General features: G+C 42.8%; 1 protein-coding gene across 4 annotated transcripts in view; it reads left to right on the forward strand.

Annotated features, from left to right (window-relative positions):
- strbp (spermatid perinuclear RNA binding protein) overlaps window positions 1-15,661 on the forward strand; it is a 178,730-nt gene that overhangs the window by 411 nt on the left and 162,658 nt on the right. The window contains exon 1 of one of the 4 annotated variants that reach the window (XM_070862706.1): window positions 11,853-11,869. The exons of the other annotated variants lie outside the window; for them this stretch is intronic. The gene's annotated coding sequence lies outside the window, so the exon portion shown is untranslated. Of the gene's footprint in view, window positions 1-11,852; window positions 11,870-15,661 lie in introns of those variants that run through there. 4 annotated transcript variants of the gene reach the window in all.

A 15,661-nucleotide genomic window follows, 5' to 3' on the forward strand; every position in this document is an offset into this window, starting at 1 on the left:
AAATTCTGAGAAAATTTACAACCTTTTAAAATTGTGAGAGAGAAAATAGAGAACCTTTTAAAATTGTGTGTGAGAGAGAAAATGGACAACCTTTTAAAATTGTGTGTGAGAGAGAAGATAGACAACATTTTAAAATTGAGAAAATATACAACCTTTTTAAAATTGAGAAAATGTGCAACCTTTTAAAATTGTGTGTGTGAGAAAATGTACAACATTTAAAAAAAAATAATAACGTGCTTTTTTTGGAATATGATTTTGGACTGAAAGCAAGGGCAACACTCGGAAGCTGGAGTTGGGCGGAAGGTTTTTTTTCCTTTTTTGTGCATGTGGTTAGGGTCTTTTAAAATAATTGTGTTCTCAGAGGGGGATTCGTTGCTTTTGTGCGGGGTGTCCCCCCCCAGCAACTGTTGACCTCTGGCGTGGAAAGTGGCTCTGTGTTTGAAGGTGCTGGTTGTTTCTGTCTAAAGGTTGAAAGCTGTAGGTGACGCTTCTGCTCTAAACTATATAAGGATGTGTTTCATTTTGTAAAAGGGACTGCTGCAGCTTACCGTGTGGCTTTTGTCTTGTGATTTCGTGAAAATGCATTTGACATTGAAGAATAAATACATCTGTCCGAGATATTAAGCGTTTTTATTTCCTCAATTAAAGAAACAAGACCTGGCTCTTTTTTTAAAAAAAAAAGCCTTTGCGTTTATTTGTCCGTCTAAAAGTGCGAAATATTTCATGTTGCTGTGAAAATTGTCCTTGGTTTACTGAATGTGATGCCACCGGTGACTTCCGTTTCTTTTGTACGGGCCGATTTGTGCCACCACGTTGCAGGAAAACATTTTGAGGGGAAAGCGCTCGCAACTGCTGCGTTTTAAATCTTAATCTCTCATCGTCTTCTCGCATTCTATGGCCGTTACACAGGAGATACAATTATGATCGTGGATTTCTCTTATGCGGAAAAACCTGCTTGCATTTCGTACCAGATTGGACTTGCCGTTTCTGTAGCGACCTGCTCGTAGATTTTTCTGCCTTTTTTAAATCGTGCAATTAACCTGGAAGTTAGCAAAAGTGATCTCCGTGTTGGATTTGCTGGGGTCCACTATTTGGCAGGCTAGTAGCTGAAGGTTCATTGTTCGGCACGAACACTTAATACAATACGGCGTCTTCTGACGAAGAATTGGATATTCTTTTTGCAATTGTTAATTAAATGTTACAGATTCATATCGTTTCACATTTAGCTCAATTTTTTTTCTTTTTTTGCAAATTCTGGTTTGTCGCATTGTCCTTGACCTAAATTTACTTTCCATTTATTTGGCGAGAGTAATCATAAGTGTATAAAAGGAAATATGCTAAATATTCGATCACGTTTCATCCACGATTTAAGGCAATAATAAGGTACCAGCTGGTATGCTGTAAATTCACTTGTGTTGCTATGCAGAATCTTTAATCTACATTGCAAAACCGGTCTGTCTTGTTCTGAATTGCCATAGTTGTCCAATTAAGCCATGCATTATTATTTGTAAATGGGCTGCCAAATCGAACTACAATATTTTCTTTCGGTTCTGTAAAATGCATTAAATTTATAATATGCAGCGCACTGCAAAATACCTGCGATGCCTTTGCGCAGAATATTTATAGCTTGCATGGAATTGAAACGTTTCCATGTCAAGTGCAGGGTGTACAATACTGACTCCTCCAATTTTTTTTGTGATCTGTAAAACTTACGCAGGTCTCTCGGGAACCTGGATGTTTCCTCATAGATTACGGGTGTCACTTACTCGATGGCATTGCAACGCCAAGCACCTTCGAAAGTCGCTTTTTAATACCTGTACTACCGCAGTAGGTTCAAATCAGTTTCTGTTTTTATTGTGCTCAAGGCATCGAAATCCAGGCCACGTACAAATATTACACCCTCACTTCTTTTCAAGGTCTACATAATCCAGGCCAAGCACAAATATTACATCCTCATGTTTTATTTCAAGGTCTACATCCTATGTTTAAAAACTGTTTTGCCTTACTATGGGAATAGATTTCTTCTGAATTGACTACAGTATTAGAATGATACTAGATGCTGAATAATTTAATTGTATCTTGAAACTAATGTAATTTAGGTTGATAAACTGTATTGGTGTATATTCTGGACTTGGTTATCTATACAGAAGGTGTTTCAGGTGTGTATTATAAATTTAACTGAATTTGTCAAGTTTCCTATTTGTTTGAAATAGTGAACAATAGGTGACTATTGGGAGAGAGTTTGTATTTTCCGGCGGCTTTGACATTTTTTTGATCAGCTTGACATTCAAATTTAGGTATTGCGCTTGTTCTGGTTTAGAATTATGGATTGTCAAAAGGTAACTGAGCATTGCTTAAAGGATGTCGACTTCCAGAGTTTAATCATGAATACAATTCACAATAGGGACAGTATGCTGAGATACAGTGTCCAGTTTGGAATCTGACAGAGAAGTGCTTTCCTTTTTAGTTTATTTGTATTCTTCAAAGTGGAGAATGCAGCAATATCCATTTTGGATACCCAGTGTCAATATTAAGCACTTGCAAAAGCCAGGTTCAAATACACTTGTAAATGCAGAATGGAGTTCCCACCACTCTACCCAATGGTGTGTCGCAACATCCGAAAAGCATACGCTACGACAGCAGTGTGACATTTTTCCATTTCCTGCTTTGCATTCCTGTGACTTCTTGAATGAGATTGACAATTTAGTGCTGTGGACTCATGCCCATATGGAGCTGGATTAAAGATGTTGAAATTCACTTCAAATAGAATCTTTGTAGCAGCTATCAATCTGAGCCGGACTTGACTCCAGATGCAAAAATAGTGGGGAGGGGGGTGGGAGTGGGGAAATTGCGGTCGGAGGCTTCCTGCGGGTGAATGCCTCCGACCCAAAAATGTTTTGACCAAAATACCTGGCGGTCCCGGAGGAATGTAGCATTCTAGTCGGAGGCCTAGTTTTGCAGTCCAGTGTATGGGAACATATCTTCCAGTTACGTATGCGTATCCTGGAATCTTGTGGGCCTGGAACACCAATCACTAGTATTCTCATTGATAATGGGAACTCTGTTTGTATGAGCTCCCATTACCATTAATGAGAATACCCCCAAGAAACACAACACAAATTTAAAAAAAAACTTCACCTATTTAAAATTAATTGGAATTGAATGTTTTAGGGAAAAAACTATTTTTGTGTTTTAATAGAGTTAAAAACAAACCTACCTTAATGGACAGGGTTTTTAATATAAAAATGAGTGATTAAGTTAAATATTTCTGTTTTTAAAACTCTATAACATTGGTTAAAGTAGGCTTATATGCCTGCTTTTACCAGGCATAAGAGTTTGAAAGATATTCGCTGAGCAAGAGTTGGGTAGATAGCCCAATCTCTGCCCCGTGGATGTCCTTCCTGCAGGGATGCGTTGGATCTGTCAAAAGACATTTTGACAGATTGCAAAAGCCGGTTTTCGGCGCATACACATCACGTGTCGAGAGCCGGTATTTGCGAGGCCTTTTTTGGGTGCGTGCGCACATCGAACGCACCTGGTGAGGCCGTAATTTTTGGCCCACTATCTTTCCCTCCCTCTTTCTTAACTATTTGCAGTGATCTCCTCCTGCCCCCAAAAAACATAAAGCACTTCCTGGCTGTACTCATGGGGTTGACCAGTCAGTGGGGAAGTCCAAAGTAGAAAATATACTATTGAGTGTATTTTAAGTAATATTTCATAGATGTTGAATTCCATATTAGTCTGTGTTTTCAATACACTGTCCTGTAGAAGTAATTTAATGTTACTCATCATTTCAGGAAAATTAGCATGAAGGAAGGATCAAGAAAAATGGGGAACCATGGTAATCTTTAGAATTTACAGCAATGCCAGAATTTGGGAATATTGAAGTTATAAACAGACTACTTTCATTTTTATTGCACTTGAGTGGGGTTGACCTAGGGACACATGACGGCAGTGTCAAAGTTGAAAGTCCGCTGTTGTGACAGACTGGATGTGTAGTTTGAAGCTCATTTCAGGATAGAACGGGGCTTAGCTTAACTGAGCAGTTCTCAAGGGTGATTCAGTTGGTGCCTTGGGCGTACAGCCTTCGGATGCTAAACTGACCGGCCTCAGTTTTGCCAGTGTTGAGCTGGGGGTGACTTTGTCGAACAATCTGCCAGACAGTACAGTAGTCATTAGTGGTAGTGGAGAGATAAAGTTGGCTGTCAGCAGTTGACGTGGGAGCTGATCTGATGCTTGTTAATGAGAACGTTAGAAATAAGAGCAGGCATAGGCCATATGGCCCATCGAGCCTGCTCTGCCATTCGATAAGATCGTAGGTGATCATCTACCCCTCTCCACCTTCTCACCCTATCCCCATATCCCTTGATTCCCTTAGTGCGCAAAAATCTTATCGATTTCTGTCTTGAATATACTCATTGACTTAACATCTAGAAGCCTCTGCGGTAGAGAATTCTAAAGGTTCACAACCCTCTTGAGTGAAGAAATGTCCTCCTCTTCTCAGTTCTAAATGGTCGATCCCTTGTCCTGAGACTGTGATCCCCTAGTTCTAGACTGTACAGCCACGGGAAACAATCTCTTAGCATCTACCCAGTCAAGCCCTCTAAGGAAATCGCCCCTCATTCTTCTAAACTCCAGAGAATATAGGCCCATTCTACTCGATGTCTCCTCATAGGACAGCCTTCTTATCCCAGGAATTAATCTAGTGAACCTTTGTTGCACCCCCTCCAAGGCAAGTATATTCTTCCTTGGGTAGGGAGACCAAAACTGTACACAGTGCTCCAGGTCTGGTCTCTCCAAAGCCCTATATAATTGCAGCAATACTTTCTTGCTCTAGGACTGCAACCCCCTTGCAATAAAAGCTAACATACCATTTGCCTTTCTAATTGCTTGCTGTACCTGCATGTTAACTTTGTGATTTGTGTACAAGGACTCCCCAAATTCTTCTGAATACCTTTTTATATAAAAAAAAATTCCCCCCGCCGCCCCCCACTTGTACTCCATCTGCCTGCCACCGTCTTGCCTAATCACTTAACTGGTCTATATTCCTTTGCAGCCTGTGTGTCCTCCTCACAGCTTACTTTCCCACCTAGCTTTGTATCGTCAGAAAACTTGGGATATATTACACTCAGTCCCCTCTTCAAAGTCATTCATAGAGATTGTAAATAGCTGATGCCCAAGCACTGATCCTGATGACAATCCCCATTTCCATCCTCATAATGACTCATTTATTCCTGTCTGTTAACTGAATCTCAATCCATGCTAATATATTATCTCTAATCATGTGTAACAACCTCTTGTGTGGCACCTTATGAAATACCTTCTGAAAATCCAAATATACTACATCCACTGGTTCCCCCTTGCATACCCTGCTAGTTACACCCTCAAAAAAAAACTCTTAATAGATTTGTCAAATACAAAAACCGTGTTGACTGTTTGCAGAAAGCTGACTTTCCTAAGCAGACGCACATATTAAAAATAGAAGTGCCTTGGAAAAAGATGCAACTTAAAAGCTGGGATAACCACGTTAAATTGTTTTCTCTTTTTTTTCCCTCAAAGGTACAGATTTTTCCATTGTCGATAATTGTCTCAGACCAATGTTATTTTTTAAAATAATAATGTGCCATTCTAATGTCTAGGTAATAGCTTTGCATCTGCTGGTCTTATCATTTCTTTCCATTTTCTTCTTCTTTCATATATTTTAAATTAAAACAGCAAATTCACCTCTTGTGACACATGTTACTTAATCTTATGAGATGTGCCACTAAATGTTTCATCTCTGGCATTTTTGATTTGAACAAGGATATTTTCGATATGGCATGAAACTGTGGTTCATTTTTGGGCAAAGAAAACTGGTTAAAGTTTACAATGTTGGGTTACTGAGAATTTTACTGGCACTGATGTTTCAAAATTGTTGTGTAATATATTTAAAGAAAGCAGATTTAAAAAAAATGTTCACGTTGAAAACATTTACAGGAGTTTTAAAAAAAGTTCTTCCCAACAACATGATTGGGGTCTGCCATTTACCCACTCTCCAGCGTGAGTTTTCCTCCCATTAAAGCATACGGGCATAAAAAATTGGCAAGTACAGAAACAGAAAACTCAGGCCCGTATCAGTTTGCACTGCTACAATTTATTGAAGGGAGTGGAGGAGAGGTAGGTATAGTCAATCAATGTACAAATATTTTTGACATTCTGAAAAATTCACTGTGAAATGAGTTGCTCATATTGCAGTTACAGATGGTTTTAAATGCCATCAGAACTGTATGCTGAAATAAACTTCAAAGCTGCAAAGGATTTTTAACATTCATTCTTGAATGTGAGCATTGCTGGCATTTATTGCCCATTCCTAGTTATCCTTGAGAAGGTGGTAATGGGCCACCCTCTTGAACTGCTGCAGTCTGTGTGGTGAAGGTGCTCCCACAATCCAATTAGGTAGGGAGTTCCAATATTTTGATGCAGCCGCAAAAAGGTGCAGCGTTCTATGTTCAAGTCAGGAAGATGTGCGACTTGGAGGTGGTGATGTTCACATGCACGTGCTGCCCTTGTCCTTCTGGATGGTGGGGTTTGCGAGTTTGGAAGGTACTGCCAAAGAAACCTTGGTGAGTTGTTGCAGTGCATCCTGTAGATAGTATACACTGCTCATGTAACATCCGGTCTTGAATTAAAAGTTACTAAACATTGGGTAAACTAAAGCCTGCGTCTTCAGCCCCCACCACAAACTCCATACCTTTACCACTGACTCCACCCCATCCCTGGCCACTGTCTTGGGACTACACCTGACCATTCACAACTGTGGCATCCTGTTCAACCCTAAGCTGAACTTTCAACTCCATATCCTTTGTCAGTCTATTTTCACCTTGTTTAGGTCCTTGCCTCAGCCTATTTGTTGCTGAATGCCAGTTTATCACTTCTGGACTCCATTATTCCAATGCTCTCGTCGCCAGTTTCTCGTTCTGTATCCTGAATAAACTTGAGCTCATCCAAAACTGTTCTACCAGTATCTTGTCCCACACCAAGCCATGCTCACCAATCACACCTGTCCTCGCTGATGTTCATTGGTTCCCACACTCTCAACTTCTCAAATTTAAAACTTTAAATCTCGCCCTGGGTTTCCACCCCCTCCCCATATCTCTTAACATCCTACAACTCCGTCGGAGCAAGCCGGGAAGCGGAAGGAGCAGCGTGGAGGCATACCACTCTAGGGAGCAGCACGTGCTGGAGCAGGAGAGGAACGGCAGTGAAGAGTGACGTCATCAAGGTCCAGGTCGGTGATTAGAGCGTGGGCAGGTACAGCAGGAGCGGCGAGAGATTGTAGAGGGACGTGATCGGGGCCCAGAAGAGGTGAGGGCCCAGGGCCAGCACGGGCCAGCCCACACTGCGATATGGGTGCGTACTAGGTCCGTGCAGCAGAACTGGTCTCCAGTTGTTTTGGTTAATCCTTGCTACTGGACCAAGACCTACCTCTGTCAAGCCCATGTGGTGGCTGGTGTGCAACAGCCACCACACGTTAAAAAAAATCTACGCACAGGCATCTTCCACCCTTCAAGATTTAGTTCGGACCTGGAATTTTAGGTCCATCCTTGAAACACCTGTGAACTTTTTGACGAGGAAGCACGTCATCCTTGACTCGAGGGACTGCCTATAATGATGATGAACCAAGCTTTGTTCCTCTGACTTGTGCGTCTCCCCTCCCTTTAGCCCATTATTGATGCCTGTGCCGTCAGCTGCCCAGGACCCAATCTCTGGAATTCTTTTCCTAAAACCCTCTCACTACTTTGGACCTCCCTTTTTGATCATATTTTGGACCGTTCATCCTAAGCTCTCCCTTCTCGGCTCAGAGTTCTTTTTTCTTGTATCGCTGGAGTCTGTGAAGTATCTGTACTGGGTTTTATGCAAGGGGTATAGAATATAGAAGTTGATCTGTAATGGTGAATCTATACTAAGTGTTAGATCACAATTGAAATACTGTGTACAGTATAGGGAAGTTCGAGTCCATGGAGAGATCCCAAGGTCTCTCTGTCAGCATCACTTTGGCTCTAATTGTGTTCAGTTGACCTAGGGTTAACTTAATGCACCTTCCTGTCTGCCTAGTTGCGATTACCATACTGAGTGAGAATTGAGAGAAAGAACTCCGGTTAAAGATATCTAAAGAGCTTTTCAGGGCAGACGGTGCAGAGAAGAGCTGTTCGTGTCACCAGCTGTCTGTCCGATCGGGACCAATACCAGCTACTTGTCATGGTCGTATGTCTATCCTCATTGTGTGTTGTGTTTGACTATATTTGAACTACCGCTCCTTAATAAAATGCATTCTGACTCCTTAAAAAAAAAGAACTCCGGTTAATTTACACTGCCTTACAACAATGTAAAAAATATATTGGGTGAGGAAGAAGCCTATTCTATAAATTTGATGCGTAGGTATGGCAGCAACTTAAATACGGACTGTGTGCAGTTAATGATGACCATTCCTCGTGGGCTGTTACTCTGGCAACAGTTTGTGTGTGGATTCTGCATTTCCAAAAGGCTGCTTTGATTGTAAATTGCAGCAATGAAGCTGGATAGCTCAATCGTGACACATTCTCATGCAAATTTGAACAATAGCATATAATGTGCTTCTAGCTAACAGAACTGATTGTTGTGGTTTATTGAAAGCTGTAGTGAGATTAGGCCATGACTCCAAAATTTAAAATGCTGTATAGAACTGCTTCAAATTATCTGAGGCTGAACCAGATGGTTTGCAACCTTGGTGTCCTGTTTGACCCTGAGATGAGCTTCCGACCACATATCCACTCCAGCACCAAAACTGCCTACTTCCACTCCGTAACATCGCCCGCTTCCGCCCCTACCTCAGCTCATCTGCTGTTGAAACGCACATCTGTGCCTTTGTTCCCTCTATACTTGACTACTATTCCAGTGCTATCCTGGCAGGCCTCCCATCTTCCATCCTACATAAACTTGAGCTCATCCAAAACTCTGCTGCCCAACAAGTCCTGTTCACCCATCACCCCTGTGCTCGCTGACCAACATTGGCTCCCAGTCTGGAAATGCCTCAACTTTAAAATTCTCATCTTTGTTCCCTCCATAGCCCCTCCTTCCCTATCTCTGTAACTTACTCCAGCCCTACAACCCTCAGATCTCTGCGCTGCTCCACTGCTGGCCTCTTGCGCATCCCTGATTTAATCGCTCCACCATTGGTGGCCGTGCCTTCGGCTGCTTCAGCCCTAAGCTCCGGGGATGCCCTCTTTAAACCTCCTGGACTCCTTCAAGATGATACTTAAAACCTACCTCTGACCGTCACCGTTCCTACTATCTCCTCATTTGGCTCAGTGTCAAATTTAGTTTGATCCGGTAAAGTGCCTTGGAACGTTTTACGACATTAATGGCACTATCTAAATGCAAGTTGCAGTTAAAACTACAAATTTTCCGTGGGTGCCCATTCCAGTGAATTTATGAAGCAAGTTGTTTTGGAAGAGAGTTGTGTAAATATGGTAATTTAAACATTTCCTTTCTTGACTTAATTTATATTAACAAGTGCAACTCATTGTATAGAAAGCAGAATGTATTTTTGCATATTTTAGCTGCAGTTAACCCTTCCAAATGAATAATGTATCTGAGATGGCGATAAGCTAGTTCTTTTTTGCATGCTTGTTTGTCCAGATGTATTTCCTTCCTTCTGCCCCTTGTTAAGTGTTCTGGAACATTTTGGTTTTAGGACAAAGGTAAATTATATATAAAATTATTTTTACATAAATAGTTAAAAATTTCAAAGATTTCAATTTTATCGTCTTTCAAATCAGTGTATCAGGCCTCCATGCTAAGTCTCTGTGTAGAACACTTTGATGTCAGAGGTTACTTCTGATTTTTTTTTTTCTCTGCAAACTTTGGGTCCTTGCAGCAGAAAACAGTTTTTGGAAGCAAATTTAAAACACAAATGTTTTTTCTTCCTTTCTCCATCATGTACCAATCCACCTCCACAAGTTGGGGTTAGACAACCAATGCAAAAAGTAAGAAACTTGCATTTACATAGCGTCTTTCACAACCTCAAGGGTCTCAAAGCGCTTAACAGCCAATTAGATATTTAAAAAAAAAAGTGTAGTCACTGTTGTAATGTAGGAAACGTGGCAGCCAATTTGCGCACACCAAGCACCTACAAATGCTAATGTGGATAATGACCAGATAATCTGTTTGTTTATCTTGAGGGATAAATATTGGCCAGGACACGAGATAATTCCCCATCTTTTCTTTGAAATAGTACCACGAGATCTTTTTTCGCAATGATTATCTGCACGAACATCTTTGCGGCCTTCTGCGCATGCTCACTGTATCCCGGAACCGCGCATGCGCACCCAATCCCCTTCTGCATATGTGCACTGTTAACTGAAGCTGCACATGCGCAGTACCCAACAGTTACGGCCTGTACCATGGGCCATGCTTTCCTCTGCTCCATGCGGAGAAGGTCACTGGATCCGTTGGCAGGAGAAGAGGAAAGAGAGAGAAACAGAATTGTGGGGGGGAAAGAGGAGGGGGAACGGAGAGGGACAATGAGACAATGAGATACTGGCACTATTCACTTCATATCCAATCTGTTAACAATCCTTGACCCACACATGATGCCCCAGCTATTGGGGAGGGGAATGATGTGGGTCAGGAACTTATTTGGGGGATGGGAGAAGATCTTAACTGGCAAGAGTGAGCCCGGTTTGTTCTATGTGAACGCTGTTCTATCTGGAGCCTGGCAATCTGAATGACTTGAATTGCAAAGTACTTGATTACTTAGGCAAGCAGGATCTAATTACACATTCCAGATAAACTGCTGAATGTGTCTTGTTCTCCAAGGTGACCAATCAGAAATCTGGTGTTGGAAATAAACATGACCATCTTTTATGTCCACCTGAGAGAGCAGGTTTAACGTTTCATCCAAAAGACGGCACCTCAAACAGTGCAGCATTCCCTCAGTATTGCCTTGGAGTGCCAGTCTAGATTTTGTGCTCTAGTCTCTGGAGTGTGACTTGAACCCAAAACCACCTTCTTCAGAGGCGAGTGTGCTACTCACTGAGCCACATCGTCACTAGAGAACATGCAATAGCAGCCTGGATGTAACCAGGCAACCAAATTTCCTTTTTTAAACTGTCCTTCTGTGGGGAAAACTGTTTCCCTCATAATATGATTGGTCAGTCATCAATCATGTACATGGCTCTGTCAGCACATCCCATGGCATAGCATGGTGGGTGGACTAAATGTTTGCTCCTTTCAGTTTATATCACAGTCTTCACCAAATGTAAGTTCTTAAAGCTATGCATTTGACTGGAGTCGTAGAGGGGATTTTGCAAGCCATTTGGTTTATTTTTGTTCTTAACACCAATAAACTTTTAGGTGTACATGTATTTAAAAATAGTTCATTAGGCTTTCATTGTGGTATATTTAACTGCTATGGGTTAAGAATGTAACAGGCTTATTTCTTTCTTCAGACTTATGTTATATGTTTTTGTAACAAAATAAATTTTTCCATTGACTTATTTCACCAGTAACTTGCTGGAATAGTTTTAGACAAAATCCCTTCGACTTGCTGGAATAGTTTATTAGACGAAAATCCCTTTGGTAGTGTTCGAATGATTTATCTAAAAATGGATTTGAAATCTCTTTCCTGCAGTTTCATTATATTGAACACATGTAGGAGGCTACTGCTATCAGTCTAGTCAATAGATAATGGGTTCAGAAAGTTCCATTTTAGGGAGCTCTGGAATTAAATGTTTTAATTCCATAAAATTGCTTTTTACTTTGTGTGCTGCGTTGATTCTAGGATGAAATTGGATATTTGGCAACACTTTGTCCTTCTACATGATGAGATTTGAAGTGATGCACTCTACAGGTCAGTAATATCCTTTGCTTCCCATTGAGTTGGAGCTGCAGGCACGCATCCCTTTTTATCTAAAACTGCTTTGTACATTGAGAAAAGATATACTCGCATATAAGATGAGCAACGTATTTCTATATTTGCAGTCCTGCCACATCCAGTCGTAAATGGTGGTGGACAATTAAACAATACAGGAGGAGGAGGCGGCTCCAATCACCTCCCTATCCTCTGATGGCGGAGACCAGCAGAGTATAAAAGATCAGGCTGAAGCATTTGTAACCATCTTCAGTCAGAAGTGCCAAGTGGAAGATTCATCTCTGCCTCCTCCTGATGCCCCACCATCACAGAAGCCAGTCTTCAGTCAATTCAATTTCACTCCACGTGATATCAAGAAACGGCTGAGCGCACTGGATGCAGCAAAGGCTGTGGGCTCCGAAAACATCCCAGTTGTAGTGCTGAAGACTTGTGCTCCAGAACTAACTGCACCTCTAGCCAAGCTGTTCCAGTACAGCTACAACACTGGCATCTATCCAACAAAGTCGAAAATTACCCAGGTATGGTCTGTCCACAAAAAGCAGCGCAAATCCAATCCAGCCAATTACTACCCCATCAGTCTACTCTCAATCATCAGTAAAATGATGGAAGGTGTAGTTAACAGTGTTATCGTGACACTTACCAATAACACATTCACTGATGCTCAGTTTGGATTCTGCCAGGACCACTTGGCTCCAGTCCTCACTACAGCCCCAGTCCAAACAAGGACAAAAGAGTTGAATTCTAGAGGTGGTGTTAGTGTGATGTCAAGGTAGTATTTGACCAAGTGTGACATCAATGAACCCTTGTAAAACTGAAGTCAATGGGAATCCAAGGAAAACTCTCCACTGGCTGGATTGACGTCTACTACAAATGAAGATGGTTGTGGTTGTTGGTCAATCATCTCAGCCCCAAGACATTGCTGCAAGAGTTCCTCAGGTCTCAACCATCTTCAACTGCTTCATCAATTACCTTCCCCTCCATCATAAAGTCAGAATTGGCGATTGTAATGAATTTGCTGCATTGGTTCTTCGCTTAAGAATTCATAGCAGCACATTGTTATTAAGAACTAGTTGGTTGTTACTAAATCACACTACACATTACCAGTTCATCCACTAGGCTCTCACAACTGCATACCTCATCGTGGATTACCTAAACTCAACTGACTGGGGTTTTATTAAGTCTTGTGAACATCACGTGACTGACTAAGTCACTCTCAATGCAACAGCTCTACAAACCTGTGAGCATACCCATGGGTGCATACATTACAGAGATGTTTGCTGATGCTTGCACATTCAGTTAAATTTACCACTCCTCAGATAATGAAGCAGTCCATGCCTGCATACAGCAAGACCTGGACAACATTCAGTCTTGGGCTGATGGGTGGCAAGTAACATTCGCGCAACACAAATGCCAGACAATGACCATTTCCGACAAGTGAGAGTGTAACTACCGCCCCTTGACATTCAACGGCATTAGCATTGTCTAATCCTCCACCATCAACATCCTGGTGGTCACCATTAACCAGAACCTTAACTGGACCAGCCACATAAATACTGTGACTACAAGAGAAGGTCAGCGGCTGGGTATTCTGCGACAAGTGACTCGCTTCCTGACTTCCCAAATCCTTTCTACAAGGTACAAGTTAGGAATGTGATGGAATACTCTCCACTTGTCTGGATGAGTGCAGCTCCAACAACACAAGAAACTCGACACCATGCAGGAATAGCAGCCCGCTACCCTATCCAACACCTTAAGCATTCACTCCCTTCACCACAGGCACCGTTTTTATCATGTACAAGATGCATTGCAGCAACTCGCCAAGGCTTCTTTGACTTTACCTCCCAAACCAGTGACCCCTACCATCTAGAAGGACAAGGGCAACAGGTGCTTGGAAACGCCATCACCTCCAAGTCACACACCATCCTGACTTGGAAATATATTGTCCCTTTGTTGTCTTTGGGTCAAAACCCCGGAACTCCCTACCTAACAGCACTGTGGGAGTACCTTCACTACACGGACTGCAGTGGTTCAAGAAGGCAGCTCACCACCATCTTCTCAAGGGCAATTAGGGATGGGTAATAACTGCTGGCTTTGTCAGCGACGCCCACATCCCGTGAATGCGGCATACACAGGCTAAGGTGAGTGTGCAAAACTATGGCGGGTGGAGTTCCATATGGGGAAGTGCGAGGTCATTCACTTAATCTGCAAAAAACTGATTGAATCTCATCATTAATAAAAATATTCCAGAGCTGTGGAGGGGAAAGGGGTTCGTGTGTCCATGTAGACAAATCACTAAAAGCGAGTGCACTGGTACAAAAAGTAATCAAAAAGGCTAATGGGATATTGGCCTGCCTTTAGTTGTACAGAGCCTGGGTCAGACTGGGTTACTATGTTCAGCTGTGGGCACTGAACCATTCTTGCATTATAGCAGTGACAATACTTCAAAGGTACTTGATTGTCTGTAAAGCGCTTTAGGGCATCCAGAGGTCATAAATGCCACTATATCAATGCAATTTACACACACACATTTGAATCGGGGCTTCTGGAAGAACCATTTGGTCTCTCCAGAACGCTGTGAGCGACAACACCACAGGGGATGCACACAAGGAACAACCAACACCAGGCGAGGGCAGTCCAGTTGACATGGAGGACCCCCCCTGTCCACACTGCTGGCGTACCCTGGTCGAACCATCCCCAAGGCAGAGGACAACCCATTTCTCAGCCAAGGTGCAGTAGAAAAGTTTAAAGTTAACCGATGTACATGGGAACAGGCCACAGGGCCAAAGGACTGCATGTTCTAAATGTAATTTTTGGATTGTAACCACCAATTTTAAAAAATGGGTTTAAATATTGCATCCATTAACCTGCGTAGCATTACGTCAACTACGCGATGCGTTTCCACCTTGGGGTACCTTGCCAAGGTCAAGGCAGACCTGCTATTCTTGCAGGAGTGCGGCCTGCCGCACTTCAGCAGTTACCGGCAGTGGTCGCAATGGTGGTCCCACAGACCATCCGTCTGGTCAGGGGGCAAGGATTGCCGTTCCTCCGGCCTGGGCATTCTGCTGCGGGGTGGCCACTTCACCATCACTGAAGTTAAGGAGGTGGTGGACGGCTGCCTCCTCGTAGCAGATGTATTGTATAAAAATGTTCCTCTAAGGCTAATTAACGTGTATGCCTCGCCTCTCGGAAGCGAGCGGCTGGCCCTACTCCAGCAGCTCCTACTGCTGCTGGCGACATCCAGACCGGTCGTTCTGGGCGGTGATTTCAATTCCATCATCGATGCGGCTGGACGATCCAACAGAGCCGACAGCAAACTGGACACCACATCCAAACTCCTGATGGACGTGGTAAAAGATGCCAAGCTCTGCGACGTCTTCAGCAACCCTGCAGATGGCGCACCGCCCAGATACACCTGGTCGAGACCAGACGGGTCCGTCCGTTCCAGAATAGACTTCCTGTTTGTGTCCCACATGCTAAAGGTCAGATCCACCGACGTCACGCCGGTGTTGTTCTCTGACCACTGCCTCCCATAGGAAGACCAGAAAGTTGGTAGGGGAAATGGAAGCTCAACGTGAAACTGTTGACCCCAGAAAACATTGAGGAACTCGAAGGGATTACAAAGGTTGGAGAACCGTAAAACCCCTCTGTGATTTCCCCGATGCACTGGTGGGAAACAATCAAGACAAACATCAAGAGGTTCTTCATCCTCAAAGGTGTTCAGGAGGCGAGAGGGAGACGGAGAGAATTGTCCCAACTCCAGAGGAGTATGCA

This window comes from Pristiophorus japonicus, chromosome 20, assembly GCF_044704955.1.
Source record: "Pristiophorus japonicus isolate sPriJap1 chromosome 20, sPriJap1.hap1, whole genome shotgun sequence".
Taxonomy (NCBI): Eukaryota; Metazoa; Chordata; class Chondrichthyes; family Pristiophoridae; genus Pristiophorus; species Pristiophorus japonicus.